This window comes from Sminthopsis crassicaudata, chromosome 1, assembly GCF_048593235.1.
Source record: "Sminthopsis crassicaudata isolate SCR6 chromosome 1, ASM4859323v1, whole genome shotgun sequence".
Lineage (NCBI taxonomy): Eukaryota > Metazoa > Chordata > Mammalia > Dasyuromorphia > Dasyuridae > Sminthopsis > Sminthopsis crassicaudata.
In genome coordinates, this window is record NC_133617.1 from 684,687,143 (window position 1) to 684,709,477 (window position 22,335).

The 22,335-nt window shown below is 33.5% G+C and overlaps 1 long non-coding RNA gene and 1 pseudogene across 1 annotated transcript in view; both read left to right on the forward strand.

The window, feature by feature from the left end:
* LOC141555738 (uncharacterized) overlaps positions 1-22,335 on the forward strand; it is a 58,694-nt gene that overhangs the window by 21,951 nt on the left and 14,408 nt on the right. The window lies entirely within an intron of this gene.
* Positions 19,887-20,372, forward strand: LOC141552269 (ribonuclease P protein subunit p38-like; annotated as a pseudogene).

A 22,335-nucleotide genomic window follows, 5' to 3' on the forward strand; every position in this document is an offset into this window, starting at 1 on the left:
TCATTTTGACAGATTTGGTTATTTATGAGAGAGTCATTCAGAACAAAGTGAGCCTCTAGGGACAGAAAGAGAATTCCCTGATGTGTGCATGTTTCTATGCTGATTCTTGGAAGATATCCAGAGAAGCTATGCTTTATATGTGTATTTCCCAACTATCCATTCCCCAGGCATCTATATATGCTCCAGCTGTACTTGGGGCAGCCCTAGTGGTTGGTGAATCCATCTTCCTCTATAGAAGTTTATTGTAAGGTCTTTTTGAGATAGTATAGGTTTCATTTCTGAGAAAATAATTGTCTGACACTCTGTTCCATCAGCTTCAGATCATATTGGGTAATACCGGGTATAATAATACATCCCAAGTAAAATAGAATCCATCTTAAAAACAAAAACAAAAACAACATTTGAAATATTACATCCATTTCTGGTCAGCAGTATGCTGACAAATGTCAAATAACTATCTCTAAAATTTATGCGTGGAACACTTTTAAATTTAATTTGCAAAATTAGCATTTCCCCATCATACTCTTAGATTTAGAAATCAACCAAACAATAGTTCAAGACATGATGTGCAGCAATTGCTGACTACCAAAGTGTGATTGCCTATAATGAGCATTTAACAGTTGGCTTTTGAGAGCCAATATGAGCTGACCCCAGCACACCCCTGCTTCTTAGATATATCTTTGAGAGATAATGATAAAGTTTAGCAGTTTCAGGGAAAGCAAACAATGGGGAGAGTCTGACTACAATGTCACTGAAGAGTGGTTCAAGGACCTAAAAATGCCTACCCTAAGAAGAAACTAAATGGATAATGTGATTGTTGCAATTAAAATATATGAAGGATTGTCATATAAAAAAGGACTAGACAATCATGGTTGTTACATAGGACAGAACTAGGAACTATGAGTAGAAATCATAAGGTTTAGGGATTGGGTCTGAGTCTGCAGTATTCCTGGTATAGGGATTTCCCAGATGAGGATTACTTAAATATTGGCCTCCATGAGCATTTTCTTCTTCTGATGCTTCATTGAGGTTCCCTATGTTTAAAGCTGTAAATGATTTTAGAGTTCAATTCACAAATTCTAGCATACATCTGACAGGTGTGTGGAATCTTTGTCAGGGAAACACAAGCAAGTCCTACCATACCTCAAAGGCAGTGAGTATAACTTTGGAAATGAACTCTGTGTGCTTTCGGGGGACTAGCCTAGTTAAGTTTAGAAAGATTCATAATTAGAATTTTGACTTCAGAATACATTTTCTTTTCCAGTTTCAGAATTTGTGAAGATCATCTTTTTTTGTTTGTTTGATTGTTTGTTTGCTTTTTGCTGAGGCAATTGGGGTTAAGTGATTGCTCAGGGTCACACAGCTAGGAAGTCTTAAGTGTCTGAGATCCGATTTGAACTCAGACCCTTTTGATTTCAGGGCTGGTGCTCTATCATCTTTTGAGAAGTGAAAATGTTTCAGTTTGTTTTGGTAGAAAGAATATCACTATCAGTGAATTCATACATCCTAGGAATGTTGAAGGAACCTGTCAAATGTGTGCAAGAGATAGGAATAAGAAATTTTTATGAGACTACTCAGGCATAGGGTGAAGAAGGAATTAACTGAAACAATAGCAATAGGAACAGAAATGAAAATATGCATGAAAAAATATTAAAGGATATGAGAATCAGCACAAAGAATATTAAGAGGATCCATATACAATGACTAAAGAATAATAAATGGATAAATGGAATAAATGGAAAGAACAATTGTCATAAAACAATCAAAAATGAATTTAGTCAAATTACATAGAATAAACTTGATTTCAGTTAATAGACTGATAGATAATAAGAATAACTCCACTTGTACGAGTGAATGTGTGTGTGTATGTATGTATAAGAGTACAATTCCTTAATATGGAACAGAACATGTAGCATGAGCTTTTTTCAATGTATTGCTTTTGCTGATTTTTTCTCCTCTTTTTTTCTTATAAAAATTGTTATGAGATGACTCTGGTTGGAAGGGGGAATGGGAAATCCAGGTATTTGTAAAAGCAACATTTATCAAAAATCAATTTTAAAAAAGAAAAGTAAAAATGGATGAATTGAATTGATAATTTAATCATCTTTCTTATTTAACTACTATATATATAGTATCATATTTGTTTATACATATGTATACACATATATGTACATGTATGTGTATGTATATGTGTTTGGATAGCATATTCTTGCCTTCTACATTAGGATATAAGTTTTTTGTGACTAGGGATTGCTTCATTCTTTGGTTCTTGGTCAATGTAGTCTTTATATCTAGCATAATGACTGAATATAATAAGTAGTTAATAAAGTATTTGTGATTAATTCTCTTCTTCTATCTCCAAAATAATATTTATGTTTTAGCCTTGAGAAGAATAATGGTAACTTCAACATTAATAGGGAGGTGAGAAGAGAGAAATATATTTTTTGGGGAAAACTAGCTCAGTGTTAGATATGTGAATGAGAATATTAGGTACAAAGTTGGGAATTTAAGCCTAGAACTAAGAAGAGAATGTTTTGCTTTGGTTGTTTCCCTTTTACTTCCCTTAGCTTTGTTATCTTTTCTCCTTTCTTGCTGGTCAGGCTTCCAGTGCTGTTTTTTGGCTAACCCAAAAACATATTGCTTCAGTGCTTAATTTATGATTGATTCTTTTTTTTAATTATAACTTTTTATTGACAGAACATATGCCTGGGTAATTTTTTACAACATTATCTCTTGCACTCACTTCTGTTCTGATTTTTCCCTTCCCTCCCTCCACCCCCTCCCCTAGATGGCAAGCAGTCTTATACATGTTAAATATGTTATAGTATACATTGATTTTTTAAAGAACATTTTATAGTTATAGTTTTTTCCTGATGTCAATTTACTAAAAGATATCTTGTGTCATAATATTCTTTCTGAAATATTTTTGGTGAGGAGAAGAGGGAAGGGGCACCTCCATGTAGTGCTTTGTGAGGAAGTCTACTAATGTCTATTAGGAAAAGAGTAGCAAGGTGACAGAATAAAGTGCTGGGCTGTAAGTTAGCAAAACTCACTCACCTTTTTAAGTTCATCTGGCTTTGAATACTAACTAACTAGCTGTATGACTGAACAAGTCACTTCATCCTATTTGCTTCAGTTTCCTCAACTGCAAAATGAACAGGAGAAGGAATAACAATAAAAATTGTTATTCAATTTGTAAATTTACACTGAGCAATTAAGAGTCTTACTAAGGGTTAAATTGCAACAGGGAGCTGTATTTTCTATCCTCTATTCTAGACAATTCTTGGCACAGAGATGGCACTTAATATTTTCTATTGATTATTTCTCCATGCTACTTCATTATTTATTGATTTAATGATAATAGTTTAAAAAAATCTTGAGACATTTCTGCATTTTTCTAGAGGATTTCTAGGAAGCTATGTATTATTGAAGCAGAAATAGGGGGAAATATTTATTAATCTCTGTTCTCCTGCTACCTCTTAATGAATTTGCTATACTGTAAGTCTATTGAGGGGGCAAAGCTCCCTGAATTATCTAGATGTTGGTGGACAGAATTTCTAGAGATCTTGGTTCCATGAAACAAGAAAATATTTTTTGAGAGAGAGAAGAAATATTTTATGAGACAAAATTAAGTGTGGAATGGTGTGGTAGATAGATGGTCTGGGATCAGAGGTAAAAAGGGCTGAGTTTAACTATTGTACTTAATGCATGTTAGCTATGTAACCAAGACCAAGTCAGTGAATCTCTGGGTACCCTTGACAATGTTCTAAGGTTGTAAATTACAGATAAGTTGCTGATCCCCATCATTAAAAAAGATTGCTTACACTGGGAGTTCTCTTACATATACAAATGAATCTGAGATTTCATTGATTTGAATGTTCCCTCCAATGATGAAGATTATATTCCATCCATGAAGAGTTATAATATAGTGCTTTAAAATTTGCCAAAAGTTTACAAATATTATCTCATTTAATCATAGGAACGACTCTACAATCTAAATGCTATTATTATCCTCATTTTGCAGATGATGCAATTGAGACAGGCAATAGTTAAGCAGTTTTCCCATTTATATAGTTAATAGATGTCTGGACTGCGTTTGAAGTCAGGTCTTCCCAATTCTAGGTCGACTGCTTGATCTTTTGTACATCTAGCCCTGTAACTGTCTAATTTGAGACACTTAGGCTTTCCTTCCATGATTTTACCAGAGGATGGGTGAATGGGGTACTCAATATTCTTGAGACTTGAATTCTTGGTTTCCTATGATATTGGGGTGATACCATCTGAAATTTCTTTCCCTTGCTGTGTGACCAGCTCATTTTTTCCTTTTCTCCATTTCCTGAATGATGTATTTTACTATTTTTTTCCTTGAAGTTTCTCCTTGGTCACATGGTATAGCATGCTCATGTCCACCATGTACCTCTCCAAAATCCTTTGTGAGATATTAATATTTAATTCTTTAGGGACTATTCCCTATGTCTTACAGCTATATGAAGTCAGTAGAATATTGATATTAGAATGATGGGGTTTTGCTAAAAAAGAACTTGGCAATTTTCTAGCTTGTTCTCTTCCAGCTATTTAATCCTGGGAGTTCTCCATTCTGACAGGTACACACCAAATATAAAAATAAAAAAAATCAGGCAATGGGCTGTTTGGGAAATTCTTAGTTGAATAATAAATATACAAACTCCACACAAAATCAAAACCATCAAGAATGTAGACTACCAGAGGGAATTTCTACCTCAATACATGTAGACAAATTTATCAAAATGACTTCCATATAATGAAAATAGAATTCTTAACACTAATCCTAAAAGTAAAAAACACAGTATATTTCTGAAAGGAAGATGGCAATGAATTACCTCTCCCTGGGCTCAATGGGGCTTACTTTGAGATGAGGGCACAACAATTTCCCAAAGCATAAAGATAAGAAAAGGCAAGGAAAAAATGATAGTCACTCCTCTGACCAGTAGATGAGTAGTATTTTATCTGCTACTACTCATAAAAATCAAAAAGACTCTCCAATTAATAAATAGTAACAAACTCTTTAAATTGGCCTGTACCAATTTGAATTTAAAAGGGGCATAGAAAATCTATAATCATTAAATACTCTAAATAAATACAATTTAACATGTCTACTATGATACTGACAAGGATGGCTAAGCATAGAAACATAAGAAATGAATGAATTGAGAATGACTGAACTTCAAATACAAAAGTAAATAAGTAAGAAAGATATTTTTTAAAATCCTCAAATCATACCATGTAGGTGATCTACTACTTTGTCAGTGGTCAATCATTGCTAGGTGGGCAGTAGATAGTTAATAGGGTCTAAAGTTAGGAAGACTCGTCTTCATGAGTTCAGAGCTGACTGGTCCTGGGCACATACACTCAATCTAGTTTGTCTCAGTATCCTCATCTGTAAAATGGACTGGAGAAGGAAATGACAAACCATTCCAATCACTTTACCAAGAAAACCCCAAATGGGGTTACAGAAAGTCAAAATAACTGCACAATAATAAGAATAATCTGCATTTTATAGAGTAGAGAAACTACTATCATTTTCTGTCCACTATGGTTATGGTAGGGAAGAGGGTAGAGTATTTTGGGCCTGAAGTAAGAGATTTAACAAGTTGAAAATGCTGAAATTCAACATTTATTTTATTGTATTATAGTGAGCACTGCAGATTATTCTCTACATTTGGGTGTATTATAACCAGTCTTTTATTGATTACTCAAAATTTTCAAATGCTAAGAAGTATTCCTTTTCAGAAGCACATTGAAAGGGATCAATATATTTTTAGAAGTAAGGGTCCAAAACTTTATTAGGTCTCCCTGGAATAGGGATCAGGACAATAACACACTTTCATACTATATCTTTAACAGGTATATAGGAGTGCTAGTAATGGCCATCTATAGATGGCTATAAACTCAATCTACAATAGTGTCCCAAAGTTTGGGAAGAAAAATACAAGAATACCAGTTTTTGAAAAAATGGAGGCTCATTTAATTTTCATTTTAATTTTCACATAATTTTGGCATAAGATTTTCTTGCTTATATAATCTCCTCTTCCTTTTGAGGAGTCCCCTTTCAAAAATATCCCAGGAAGATGTCATACCCTAAATCCATTAGGATTAAGTGATAGTCAGATTTAAGCAAGAATAGAATATAGGAAAGTTTTTTTTGGTGTTGGGAGGAAGAGGTGACAGGGATTGTAGAGCCCCAAGTATAAAAGAAAAGCAGTGTTTAATAGGGAAAGTCAGAGAAGGATATAACTTACTTCCCAATATTTTCCACCACACTCAACTTTGCTTTCCCCCTTGCTTGTCTTTGACATTTATGGCATGTGCTCTGAATATTGTTCCCTTATTTTCTCTGAGCTTTTGGATTTTCCCCAATATCTCCAATGGCTTTCATCTCTCTTTGATAATTGAATCCCTAGATAACGAGGTAGTACTGTGGAGAGGAGATGGGAAAACCTGAGTTCAAATGTTATTATGTTTATTAGCTATGTCTCAGCAAATCATGTAACCTCCTTCTAATCAGTTTCTTCATGTGTAAAATGAGGAAAATAATGCGCTCTTCACAGTGTTGTCATGAGGATCAAATGAATATTTATAACAACAACATTTATATAGTGTTTTCCAAACTTAAAGCATAACTATATAAATGGTGAATAATTAATTAATTATGTATCCTTTAAAGTCCTGCTACCAAAAAAATCTCCCTGATTCTGTGGATTAATAAAGTCCACAATTTCCCCATATTCCTGACTAAGCACTCTATTTTGCTATTTTGTAATATAATCATGCTCTATTGTGTATGATCTTATGTTAGGTACTTACTAGTTCCTTAAGGACAGACACTGCCTTTTTTCAACTTTGTATCTCCATAAATGTTGAGCACCACAACGTACAAAACAAAATCTTAACACATATTTGTTATTGTTATCAAATTCCTAACCTTGAGATGGCAGTTCATACACACACACACACACACACACACACACACACAAACACGGTTTTCACTTTTTTTTCTGTGAAAGTCCTTATGTGCTACTAGCTATAATAATGGAAAGCATAGTAAAATTGGCTTCATGGGACCAAAAGTTTCTACCACTTATTACCTGTGTGATATTGGGCAAGTCCCTTACATATCCCCGCTGAACTTCATCTTCTCTATCTGTAAAATGAAGGGGATATATTAGATGACCTTTAAGATTCCTTTTGGTTCTAGATCTATGATTCTATGGTCTATTAATACATTTCTAGGTTATCAATCCCTTAACCTAATCTTATATCTACATACTTAAAGCTATCAGATTCTTTGAGAACCATATCTCATTGTTCTGATAACTGGTGCTATATATTGGAAGAAGGGGACAGAGTAGGATGATTTGGTGAACAAGATCTTCAGATATATATATATATATACACACACACACACACACACACATACACATTTTCTCACATGCTTGGTTGTATATTCTGTAAATATGCAAGGCAGAAAATACATTTTCACTCTCTTAGCTTTTTTCTGCACGTTTTTCCTAACGTATTTATCAATTTTCTTCTTTCTTTTCCCAGTCAGTAGTATGATGGCATATGCATGCTATACTTTGTTTGTATTAGCACATGTGGTCTGCTTTCATGCCCAGCTGTAGGGATGTTAAGGAAACTCTGTGTAGCACTTGTTTGTTTTCTCATTCAAGTCTAGAAGTCCTGACGTGTCCTGTATAAGCTGTTATCTTCCTAAAAGAATTGCAAAATTCCAAAAGGTTATATTTTCAGAAATCAATTTTGTTTTTATTGTGAGCTTAATGCTAAAACACAAGCTCTCTAATATTCTAAAGAATAAGAAAGAAGATTGTATATGGGATCAGTAACAGAAGCTACATATTTCAAAGGTATATGATTAATTTAATAAAGTAACATTAATTTAATAAAGTAGTAACAAAATATAATAATTAATAAATAATAATTATCAATTACATTAATAAAGTAGTAACAAAATATAATAATTAATAATAATTATTATTTATTATGTTAATAAAGTAGTAACAAAATGCTCTGTTTATTATGTCTTCTAAATTTCTTTGATTTCTTTTATATAGGTGGGATGCATAGCTCATATTTCTAGTTTGAAAAGTACTTTCCTTACTCTAAGGTAGACAAGGCAAGGATTAATATAGATATTTTACAAATGAGGAAACTGAGACTCTAAGAGATAAATAGTTTGTTCATAATCAGAGACAGCTGAAATTCAAATCCAGGTTTTCTGATTTTTAAAATCAAATGTTCTTTCCACAAACAATTGAGAGCTACTTACTGTGATAAGGTTCAAATGTACTTATAACCATTACAACAGGCTGGTGAATTTGAGTTAGGATATGGGAAATATTTTATAATATATCATTAAGTTATGTTTATGGATGTTTAGAAAGGAAAGTAATATCATTAAGAGCCAGTTTGGCTTTTAGACCAGATCATATCAAATAAACTTTGTTTTTCTTGCTTGATTAGATTATGAAGTGGGCAGAATAAATGGATGCCTTGGACAGAATATACCTGGATTTTAGCAAAGTATTTGAATATTTTCATTCTCTCCTTGTGGACAAGAGGGAGAAAGTAGGTAGAAGGCAATGGAATTAGATAAATGCAGAAATGGCTGAATGTTCAAAACCAGGAGCTATAAGTAATGGTTTGATTTCATCTTGAAAGGATGTTTCTAGTTTAATCCTCCAGGGATCTATCTAACCCTGACCACATGCTATTCAATAATATTAATCAGTAAATTAAATAAAGAAATATACATGATATTCATGAAACCCACATATGACATAAAACTTGTAAGTATATTTTATCTATTATCTAATAGATAAAATATACTTACAAGTTTTGTGTCATAGAATCAGGATCCAAATCTTTCTTATCAGGCTGGAATGATGGGACAGACCTACTAAAATGAAATTTAGCAGAGAAATATGTAAAGACCCACACATAGGTTCAAAGATCTACTTTACATGGTTAGGATAAAAGAAGTATGAATAAACAATAGTACATCTGGAAAAATAGTATAGGTTTTAGTTAACTGTAAATTAAAATGCATTAATTTACAGCCAAAAAAGTTAACATGATTATCCCCTTTAGGGAAAGATACCTATCTACTATTTTCTGATCTGGTGAAACCTCAAGTATATTTTTTTAGTTCTAGGTTCACATATAGTTTATTTGGGGGAAGTCATAAAGAGTAGATCATATCTATCCAGAAGAGAATGTATTTAAAAAAATGTGGATATTTAGCCTGTTGAGAGAAGACATTGTAGGTACATGACAACCATACTTAAATGTTTGAAGGATTGTTAGATGGGAAAATGATATTTTATTCATATTTAGAAGAAAGAGTGGAATTGAGTGGAACCTATAGAAAGGTAAATTTCAATTCAACATAATAAAAAAAAAAACTTTCTAACTGGAACTGCTCAAAAGTCAAATGTACTGATGATCAACTATAATTGACTTAGCTCTTCTCAGCAATGTGATGATCTCTGATAATTCCAAAGGACTCCTGATGGAAAATGCGAACTACATCTTGAGAAAGCACTATGAAATCTTCATGCAGATAAAAATATATTATTTTCACTTTTTTTGTTTTTTCTTTCTTGTGGTGAAAGAAACCTTTTTGTTTTGTCTTCTTTCAGAATAATAACAATATGGAAGTAGGTTTAAGATGATTTTAAATGCATAATCGATAAAAAAAATTGCTTGCTGTTTTGGGGAGGGGGAATTGAAGGGAAAGAGAGAGAAAAAGTGAAGCTCAAAATCTTACAAAGATAGATGTTTAAAACTATCTTTACATGTAATTGGGGAAAATATGATTAAGGTTAAAAAATTTATATGTACTGTTTTAGAAGATAGTAGGTTCCTCTTTGCTGATGCCTAATTGTTGAATGGATGACTCTGTGTCATGAATACTGTAGAAAGGATCCCTGTTTTCTATACTAGTGAGAGCTTTGAGATTTTGTGATTCTGAGGCAAACTCAACTTTACCAATAGATAGTATGTTGTGTAAGATGTGGTAAGATTAAAAAAAGTTAGATAATTTGGTTGGCACAGCATTAAATCTGTAAGTTAATTATAGTAACATTGTGAATTTTATTATTTTAGCATGGCCAGTGAGGCTAGAGCATGTCTCAAATTATTTGATTGCTTGTGTTGCTGTAAAGAATATTTATGTGGATTAATTAATCAATCAACCAATCATCAAATTTAATCACCTACTGTGTGTCAGACACTGTGCTAGATACTGGGAATACAAATACAATGAATAGAATTATCCCTACTCTCTAGGTATTGTGCATGTACCTATAATATCTGAAGTTGAGGGAGGCTGAAGTTAGCAGGTTACTTATGTTTGGGAATTCTGAAATGTAGTAGGGATAAAATCATTTAGAATCTCTATTGACATTTATGTTTCTAGAAAACAAGTATTTGTGATATCTTTGCTTTTGATTATATAACTTGTAAAGTACAATTACAGAATTACAGAAGGGAATACAGGAGCTATTCTGGTGCAACACACAGAATAGAAATGAATGTGCTCACATATATATGACCATTCATTGGGAATTGGTTGTGCTCAAATGTTGAACATTTCTGGCAGTTTGAAAACAATTTGATAAGTTGAGAAACTGCAATAATACTTTGCATGCATGTAGAAGCAGTTAGAGTTTAATGTAAATGCTACGCCAAAATAATTGAGCTCAAGACCATGACAGTTTTTAATTTTGGTAAAAAGTGCTGCTACAATATTTTGATTTATAAGGGTACTTGTTTCTTCTCTCTGACTTCTTTGGAGAGTATGTTTAAGACTATATTGACCCAGTAGATCAGAAGATATAAAATCAGGTTCACTCTGGAGATAACTAGAAACATTCTCATGGGAACTTAATTGAAGAGTTTTTTATATACATATTTAAGCAGGAATTCCCCTTGTAGGATTTTGTGTATTTAATTTAGTTGTTTGAAAGAGCTCAAAATGGTGTATAATATTGCATATATACATACTTGTATGTGCATATATATACTTATAAGTGCATATATATATATATATATATATATATATATATATATATATATATATACTTACATATATTTTATTTGTATGTGTAAGGGGAGCTAAAAAGTATAAGGTTAAAGGTAAATAAAAGGAGATTTTACTATTTGATTTTAATGTTTTTGGAGAGTTTTTTTTATTCTTAAAGGAAATAATAGCAACAACAATAATAACTAGCTTTAACTTTTGCAAAGCTCTTTATAAATATAAAAACATTTGATCCCCACAGCAACTTAGAAAAGAATTTATATTTTATTCTCATTTTTACAAAGGAGGAAATTAAGCCAGAAAAAGTAAAGTAACTTGCTCAGTGTCACGTAACTAATGTGTCTGAGACCAAATTTGAAGTTAGATCTTATTTACTCCCGAACAAGTCCTCTTTCCATTATACTGCTTAACTATCTTTAAATCAAATTATTTAAAAAGATGAGAGAACCATCTACTTTAGATTTATTAGAAAGTTTTTTTGTAATGTTCAACTTGTTTGAAAATGACTGAGAATAAAAACCTCACAGCTGATTAAAAATTCTGAATAAAGTTACTTAGGAAAATGGCAACTATTTTAAGAGAAGCGGAGTTTCTTTAAACAATCAAGTTTACAGGAGCAGATGAAGGTGCTTGTGAAATTCTGCTATAATTAATAAAGAGATTAAGTGAATCATACAGTATTAAAATATCATTCCAGCAACATAGTTGGAGATAAATGTTCTCTTATGAACTGGATTGGGCTTGTCTGGGTAACTGCATTATGAAATTCTTTAGTTTAAAAATTACATTTTAAATATGCCTAACTATGTCTCAAAGACAAATAATCAGATTCAATAAAAAGTCTAGATTTGGAATATTGTATTTAAGGTTCTAACACAGTGATTATATATATTCATATTTATCTATCTATCTAAGTGTGTCAAAGAGAAAAGTATTTTGAGCATTTAAAGGACATAATTGTGTTCTTGCAATAATGGGTGGGGTGGGGATGACTTAACAAAACTGATTAAAAATTTTAACGAACTACAAGTCCCACTTGAATGAAACTATACCTCATTGTGCTTATGTTGGAGCTTAACATTGAACCTCTTTACTCTCTAAGGAAATGATAGTAGATGAGTTGTCATATTAATAAAGGTTTTAAATCTCCTATTTATCATAACTTAAAAAAAACAAAATAAAAAAGTAAAAAACCAAACTGTGCTTCCCTTATTAACAGAGGTTTATTTAATTTCATCCTTAAAAATTGAGTCAGGTGTGATTTGACTTTCATAGAAGATAATGATGCCATTAATAATGATATTAAAACTAGCACTTATACAGCATTGTAAGGTTTGCAAAGTTGCTCCTCCCAACAACCCTGGGAGATTGGTGCTACTCTTACCTCAATTTTACAGGTGAGGAAACTGAGGCATGCAGGTGACTTGCCTTTGGGGTCAAATAGCTTCTAAATTTTTGAGACTGGCTTTGAGCTCAGATCTTCCTTACATCAGTACTTAATAAATGCTTATTGGTTGATTATATGAGTGTCCTGTTTATCTTGTGACAGATACTTTTGGGATAATCTCCATTTTATGGAAGAAGATGAGGTTTCAATAAGTTAAATTATTTGAGGAAAATAAGATCCAAAATCAGGTTCATCCTGACTCCAAGTGTTCTGTCTTTAGTCTTCTTTTCTTCAAATTCAACATCCTTGATTTCTTCCATCAGTCTATGTGTCATAATGTGCTGCTTCAGACAAAGACATTACCACATTCATCCTTTTATCTTTTGGGTCATAACACTGAGAAATCCATCAATTCAGGCATTCATATTTGTAACTTCAGACAGACTGAAGCCAAATATTTGTATATCTACACATTTATAATGACAATTATTTCCTTTCTCTTCGGTTTAATGTTGATATTCAATCTATTTTGTGTTTCTTGGCAAAATAAATCTTTCTGTTATGACAGCTTGTTGGTTCAGTAGGTTGAACCCTGGGGCTTTAGTCAGGAAGCCCTGAATTCAAATCTAGCTTCAGCCACTTCTCAGCTATGTGAATAAGAAATTACTTCACTTCTATCTGCCTTGCTTTCCTCATCTATAAAATAGCATATAGCAGCATCTACCTCCAACAGTTCTTGTGAGAATTAAATAAGATAAGATTTGTAAAGTGCTTTACAAACCCTAAAACACTTTATAAATTCTAGCTATTATTAGGTGGTTCTGAAGTGACAGGAAAGTGATTTCCCCACTTTAAAGTTCATCCATAAATTTATTTTCCTGTTACCTTAGAGATCACTTCTGTCCTTTTTCAAGTATTATTTTGCACTTCAACTGCTGTGTTTTATCTAAACATTCTAGATGTGAATTCTACCTCTATATTCCATTCCCCTTTGCAAATTTAATCCCTTTATGGTCAAACTTACTATGAGTTTTTGATCTGGGGCATGATTCATGATTCACCTTATTTGATAAGTCTTGGCTTGATGGCCAAAGAAAGCTGAAATTCCTGAGAGAGACTAGTGTTGATAGTGTTGATTTTTTCTCATTATAAACTGGATTGACTAACCTGTAGGAATGAACACTAGAATAACAAAAGACGCTCTAGTTAACATGAGGATTTTGGTTGGAGAGGTGGGAGTAGAAATAACCCAAAATAGCAATTCCATTATACTGTGTCAGATTGTGTTTGAAAGATCATATTGGATTGATAATGAGATTCATTTCAGTAGTCTTTTGTTGAGGGAATGTGCATTTATACACAGATTCAGATAAGACAGAGTGAACTACTTGCTGAAGACAAGTTAACAGGAATTATTTTTACAAAGAATTTGACATCCTAGGAAGTTTTAAAAAATAAAACTGTAACATATTATCAAAGGTACAAGTCTTTTAATATGTCATGACTGGACAGACATTATTGGAAAGATCTCTTGTATTTGGAGGGATCTCTAATAATGAGATATGACTAACTCATAGATTTTTAAAGTTGAACGGGCTATTAGATGTCATTTTTACCCAGATATATCTCTAAGTTAGGAATTATTTCTCTGAGACAGAGTTTCTAAGTAATTAATAATAAAAATGCTAATTATGCTAGAAAAAAATCAATAAATTGATGGCCAGTTTCTCTCAATGACAAAACTGGAGATCACTGAATGCTTAAATATATTTAGAAAAGGAAATGCTTCTTATAGGGGAAAATCAACTTTGATTGATGAATAGTTAATGAGGGGGTGGACTTTCAAATGTGGATATGGGCTAACAGTCCTCAGCATCTCTTGCTTGAAAACTAGCTTGATCATGAGATTTAGCTACCTCCAATAATCTGGATAAAGAAATCATCTCTACCCAGATCATTCTGGATGTTTTTCTCCTTCACAAGCTGGGTTTCCTTATACTCTAATGGACTATGAGATCATAGATTTACTTCTCCAAAAATCTGCTTAGATTTTATACTGTTTTAATAAAGGCATTCTATTGGATGGAGTCCAGACCAAGATTTCAGAGTTGATTTAGGAAATATCATCCTATGTCTTTCAGAGATTGACTGACTAATCTATAGGGACTGGTCCCTGAATTAGGAAATAAAGGGAAAAATCTTAATCCTAATTTAATAATTGATCATATATTAATATAATAGAAAATAAAAATTTCTCTCATTTTATAATATCCCTGAAATGGAGTCATGTACCTTAAATTTAAATTCTTCCAGTGATATGAGGGTAATTAATCTGTGCTGAATTCTCTCCACACTGACCTTCACCTGCTAGTTGGTCAAAAGTGACTTGTACATTAACTCCTGTTTGCCTATTGCATCTGACTTGAATCCTACATAATTCATGATACTCTGAAAGCCGCAACAAGTTTTGTCCAGGTTCTAAATATGTCCTTGCTGTGGATTTCCAGTCACTAGGGGTTAGGATTTCATAAGACAAATTATCTAGTAACATCTTAACATAAGATGATGTAACCCCATAAAGAGTCCAACCCTTTCTTAGATCCTTAATTTTTTCCAGATCAAAAGAAGTGCATCTTCTCTTTTTTTGACCTGAAAAGTCAAGCTCTTCAATCACAGGGTATGCATTTATAAAAATCAGATGCATCCTGTCCTTCATTTTTTGCATAAACTAATGCCTTTTGTAATCTTGTCATAGGCTGCTTAATAGGTGGTTCTATTTGTGTCTCTGCCTCTCCCCCTCCTCCTTCTCCCTCCACCCAGGAAGGGTTAATTGAGGGAAGTAAATCAGGGGATAGGAAGGGTAAAATAGACACCAGGAGTGGCAAATATGAAATAGAGTTGGGACATCACATTTAGCAAGGAAACAAGTTCCTCAGGGGAACTCATAATTAACCAGGAAAAAGGAAATATTTTTAAGGTGAGAGGAAGCTATTGGTTTTGGTAGGTTAGATATATAGAGTTTAGCTGACTAACCAGAGTTAGCTATAGTAAGAGAAAGACACTATTAAAGGGAATGCCCTATGAGGAGAGGGAGAGAGAGTAACTCCTCCTGGACTTAGTCCTGAAAAGAATGTAGCAAAGATCTTCATCAGTAGCAGATCTTTTATAGGGGAAATGGGAAACCAGGGAAATAAAGGTAAGAACTCGGAGGGATCAAGGACCAAGATGGACCTAAAGATATGCTAATCAATATCTCTTAGGTTGTTAAAAGATGCATAGAGGTTGGGGGATAGAAAATGGAGGTTGATAAAGATTTCTATCCCCATAATCACTCTATACAAACAGAATAGTCTGGGAATTGGTTATATATGATAATAGCCTTCTGGGTTCTTCCTGACAGGGGAAATCCACATTATAGTGTTTGGCAAGTGCAAAATAATGCAAAAGTTTTTTTTTTTTGAAAGGGAAAATAATGCCCAAATGTCATGAAACTAGATAAATCCTTTGATCCAGTGATATCACTATTGGACATATCCCAAAGAGAACAAAGAAGGAGGAAAATAATTCAGATACAAAAATATCTATAGAAGAGCTTTTGTAGTGGTAAAATATGGAAACTAAGTGGGGGTGCCCAACAATTGGGAAATGACTGAACAAATTTTGAATGTAATGGAACTGTGCTATATGAAAAGAAGAAAGGATTATTTTCAGAGCAAAAGGGGAAAAAACTAGTCCTGAGTGACATGAACAGGACAATGAGTAGGATTTGTACAATAACCACATAGTAAAGACTAATAATTTGGAAAGGCTTAAAAGCTATATCCAATAATAGGTTTGATGAGAGTTAGGTAAGGCGTAGTACCTAGATGAAATTAGGTTTAATTGAGGTCTAGTGGCAGGTTCGGGGTACAAGGAATCAAATAGAGCTCTCCTGCAACCCCTTTGGATTCAGGACAAGGATACAGAGTTAAATGGGGTCTAGTAGTGGCACAGGAGTTCTCTGTAAAGGAATTTACAGACCCCAAAACTTAGATTAATAAAAAAAGGTTTATTATGGGGTTTGGAAATAAGATTAAAGGTAGAAAGATGCCAGGGCCAGGGCTGGCGCTGGGTAGACAGGAACTCTTGACATGGCCAAAGTAAGGATGCCATGTTTGGGGCTCCTGCAAAGAGTGGGCTCCAGTTTCCCTCTTTTTTATAGTGGGGGCTTTTGGTAATCTTGAAAGGGGTCTGTGGGTGGAGTCCCATATTGACTCCTGGCTGGTTTCAGCCAGGGCTAGAATTTGAACAGAATTCAATGGGATTTTAGATTAAGAACTGTTTGTGCTGGTGGTGGGGGTTGGGGAAACCTGAGCAGATCATTAGAGTGGGGGCTGGGAAAACGCAGATATCTCCCATTGGGATTCATGGGGGCTGGAAATTAGAAAGGGATCTTAACCCACATCAGGTTCAGGTGTGATTCCATGAGAACAAATAATGGGAAAATGCTATCCACATTCTGAAAGAGGAGTAATAGAGGTGAAGAATAAGGAATATATTTTATGGACAACATAGAAATTTGTTTTGCTTGACCATACATTTATTATAAGGATTTTTACCCCCTTGGGTGTGGGACATAGATGAACTACATGATTACTAATTGGAAAAATAAATTTTAAAAATTAAAGGAAAATGGTAGCAACTAAAAGGGGGCAGATCAAGGGTAGGCTTATCTTGGAGGTAGTTCCTTAGTCGTGCTTTGAAGGAAGTTAGGGATTCTAGGAGGTAGACTTCTTCACTAGAACAGAAAGTATTTACTATAGATGTGAAAAGTTAAAAGTGAAAGTAGTTAAATCTCTATTTTAAAATCTTGTTAAGTTTTGGTACAAAATGTTTTGAAATATTTTGCACTGAAAAGGACATTTTGCCTTTTAAAAAACTGTTTAGAAATATTTTCTCTTAAAAGCAGGATTTTTTCTTTATAACTGTAAAGCCTGTGAAACAAAGCAGTTTGTAAAAGTTTCAAGTTATTGCTAGAGGCATCCTCAGCTGCCAAGGGAGTCATTGTCCATAGATGTAAAGCAAATAGCAGATAGGAGGGAATTGAACTGAGTTCTCTCAAACCAAAAAAAGAAAGAAAGAAAAAGAAAAAGAAAGAAAGAAAAACAAAGGAAAGCAACAGGTAAAAGCATAAAGCAAAAGACTTTAGAGTATTAGATTTAATCTGAAGAACTTTTGTCTCAATGAAGAAACACAGGAACATAATTGTGTGACTTGCTTATTGTTTTTAAATAATAGCTTTTTATTTCCCAAATACTTACAAAGATAGTTTTCAATGTTCATTCTTGCAAAAACTCATGCTCCAAATTTTTCTCCCTCCCTTCCTTCTCCCCATAGACAGCAAGCAATCCATTGTAGGTTAAACTTGTGCAATTCTTCTATATATGTTTCTATACTTACCTTGCTGCACAAGAAAAATCAGATTAAAAAGGGATAAAAAGGAAGGGAAAACCAAATAAATAACAACAAAAAGGTGAAAATATGCTTTTATACACATTCAGTCCCCACAATACTCTTTCTGGATGCAGATGGCTCCTCTATTACAAATCTATTGGAATTAGCCTGAATCACCTTATTGTTGAAAAGAGCCAAGTCCATTACAGTTGATCATCACATAATCTTGTTGTTGTTATGTAAAATTGAGGATGTTAGTGGCAGTCAGAGAGTTGTTAAAATCCCCTTATGGTCAGCATACAGGTTCTTCATGAAAGAATTCATGAACCGAATTATTAATTGGCAAAAATGAAAGTTTATTGCTGGATAGGAAGCCAGTTTTGTTTAGAGACTAACTTCCTTAGTAGCAAAGTCTTATTAGGGAAATAGAGGCTGACCCTGAGAAGAGAATGTCTTCTCAGCAGGCAGGGTCCTAGCAAGCTGCTTTGACCTTCTGCAAAGAGTGAGTTTAGAACTGCCCTTTAAAAGGAGTCTTAAGGCTTCAGGTTGAAAAGGAAGCCAAAGTTTCCTGGCCTAGATGCTTATAAGTATCCATCCCAGATCTCCAATTGGAATTAACAACACTTCAAAGGGGTATTTTTGACCAACATTTCTAATTGAATTAAAGGATCTGGCATCCCTGAAAGATAACTTATCTGGGGGAGACTCCAAAAGGGATCACAAATCAAAGGGGAACACAATTTCAGAATGATAATCTTAAAGGGAACACAATTTCAGGAAAGGGAACAGTTTCTCTCCCCCTTCACAATGATCTGGTTCTACTCCACTTAGCATCAGTTCATGTAAGTTCCATAATAATATTCCATAACATATACCATAATTTATTCAGCCATTCTCCAAAACTACAAAAAGGGTTGCTACAAACATTTTTGCACATGTGGGTCCTTTTCCCTTTTTTGTGATCTTTTTGGAATACAGAGCCAGTAGAAACACTGCTGGATCAAAGAGTATGCACAGTTTGATAACTCTTTGGGCATAATTCCATATTACTTTCCAAAATAGTTGGATGACTTCACAACTCCCCCAACATTTATCATTATCTTCTGCTGTCATTTTAGCTAATCTGAGTTTTACCTCAGACTTGTCTTAATTTGCATTTCTCTAATCAATAGTGATTTGGAACATTTTTCCATATGACTAGAAATTGTTTTAATTTCTTCATTTGAAAATTGTCTTTTTATATCATTTTACCATTTATCAATTAGAGAATAGCTTGTATTCTTAAAAATTTGAATCAATTTTCTATATATTTTAGAAATGAGGTTTTTATCAAAACTCTTGTATATAAAAAAATTTCCCCCAGTTTTCTGCTTCCCTTCTAATCTTGTCTGCATTGGTTTTGTTTGTATAAAAACTTTTTTTAATTTAATAAAATAGAAAAACATCCATTTTGTATTTTAGAAAGTTCTCTGGTTCTTCTTTAATCATAATTTCCTTCCTTCTCCAGATCTGAGACAAAGACTATTACTAGCTCTCCTAATTTGCTTATAGTATCACCCTTTATGTCTAAATCATGAACCCATTTATGCTTTAACTTGGTTTAGGGTGTTAAGTGATGGGCAATGCCTAATTTCTGCCATACTATTTTCCAGTTTTCCCAGCAATGTTTATTCTTATTTTGTTCAACAAGAAAAGAAATGGAGAATATTGGGGAAGTCAAAGTATGAAGAACCTTCTTTGATGAGGTGGAGGTTAGAAAGGCTAAGAGAATTCATTCTTTCAGTTAAGTCACAGGTGTACAGACATTTAGATCTAGAAGGAAACTTCGTTATTATTCAGTGGTGTCCAACTTTCCACGACCCTATTTGTCTTTTTTTTGTTTTTGCATAAAACATTTATTTTAAATAAGAGCTCCCAATTAGTGTTAATATTCATTAGTAGTTTTGATGTCAAAGAACATTCAAGATGGCTGCAGCATGAGGGAAGGGATCTATATGAAAAGCAAAATCATTTATTGTAAAGACATTGTTAAATAATCCATATGCTATCAACTGGAATATTCTGGAAAGAGATAATATATACTTCCTATTGCAGACACTGGAAGAAAGATTTAAACATGTTGGACTTCAAAAGACTGAAAATCCAAAAAACAAAAAAAATGGCCTTTTTCAAAAAGACAACCCCCCCAAAAAGTTGCTGTCAATAATGATGAAGTTCCAAAGAAAAAAGAAACAGAAATTATCTAGGAAGTGTTAGGTTGGACTCCTATACATATCAGGAAACAACTTGCTATTGGGATTATGAAATTACCAGAACACTAGAGAAAAATCAACTTTTAGTGTTAGTGTGCAAGTCTATTAAACTACTATGATGATCTCCCACTTGATTCAGCTGAGTGTGAGCAGAGCTGTACCAGCTTGCCAGGTTCCTCTCAAGTTCCCAGTTTTATAGATGAGAAAATTTAGGACTACATGAAGTGGCTTGTCTGGGGCACACAACTAATAGGAGATTAAGTTGGGACTTGATCTCTTAATTCCGACTTTCCTGCTATCATCAGTATACATTATTTGTTGTATAATTTTGCTTCTTCATTTTGTTTTTGTTTTAGTTCCTACCTTTACTTTAGCCCTTAATTCTCTCTTCAGTCCTGCCCTGCAATCAGCATTTTGGAAAACTGTGAAAAAGCAGACTATGCCTTCTATATCCCCATTTTCTTTCCTTTTCTCCTCTTGTAGATCCTTTCTCATATCTCTCTCATCATATATACACACATACATACACACACACATGTGACTTCATTATTTTCCTACTCTTCTTTTAAAAAATCCTTTTCCCATCTAAGGCATTATGGAATCACGTAGCTGGAGCAACCTTAAAGACTATCTAGTTTAGCCTATTTCTGATTAAGAAATCCTTTATATGATTTATCCAATGAATAATTAAACACTTGTTTGATGACTTCAAATGAGGGTGAATACACTACCTCCTGAGATAAACCACTCTACTTCCGGGCAGCACTAGTTGTTTGGATATTTGTTCTTCAAGTTTAAATCCACTTTAAGCATCTATTCACTGCTCATAGTTTTACTCTGTTCAGGCAAAACAAAGTTTTTCTACATGACACTCCTTCAAATAACTAATGACATCCAGGGCCATCATCTTTAGACTAACATCACCATTTCCTTCAACTAATTATCCTATGATATAATCTTAAGGCCCTCTGCTGGCATAGATGAGTTCTTGTTTATTCATGTCCTCCCTAAAATGTGGTACCTGAAAAAGTACTTAATGATACAGTACTCCAGGTGTTGTTTGACTAAGGAGCACTGTGTGACTCTCATATCTTTATTGAGACACCTTGGTGAAAAGAGTGCTGGGCTTGGAGTCAGCAAGATCTGGATTCAAAGCTAGCTTCAGACACTTACTAGCTGAATGATTCTGGATAAGTCATTGAACTTCTGCCCGCTTCAGTTTCCTCATCTGTAAAATGGGAATAAGAATAGCATCTGCTTCATAGGGTAGTTGTAAGGATCAAATTAGATAAAGTGTTTAGCATAGTGCATGATACATAGTATATATATATATATATATATATATATATATATATATATATATATATATATATATATGTAATACATGTTTGTTCCCTTTTTCTCTTCATAATTATTATAGGTATGTCATTTATGTCATTATCTAAGTCATTGATAAAAGTCATATAGCTCCATGACTCTTGAACTGGAAAATACCTATGGGCCATATACTCATTATTTTCCAGATGAAGAAATTGGGGTCACCTAGAAAAGAGAAGTGAAAGTCATGTTGGCAATAAGCATAAAAGATGGGATTCAATCCCAGATCCTGTTTTGAGAGTTAATTCTTTTTCCATTACAGTATATTACCTGGATTATAGATCTGGAGCTCTGAGAGTCCTTTAACTTAGTCAGTGGCTGTCTGAGAGGAGAGAAGAGGTCAAATGTGAGAAAGATAGGGAAGGTAGAAATTTCAAGATTGGCCACTAATTGGATATGAAGGTTTTGAGGGTAACATGAGGGTTTGAATCTAGAGGTTTGGCAGAAAGTTGGTGTTTTAGATAAAAATAGGGAAATTTGAAACATGGGTGGATTTCAGAGAAAAAAATAATGAATTGTGTTTTGGGCCCTGTTGAATTTGAAATGAACAAATGGCAATGGAATGAAATGAATAAATGCATAATATGAATAAAATGTATTTATTGTGTGCCAACAACTTTGCTAAGCACAGTGATACATAAATACAAAAGCAAAGCAAGATCCTGCCCACACAAGACTAACCTTATTCTAATGGGGACAATCAGATATCCATAGGGGGAATAGTGGTCAAGAAGGGTCAATTTGAGACCTCTAAGCAGGAAATATTCAGACAGTTTGGAATGTGA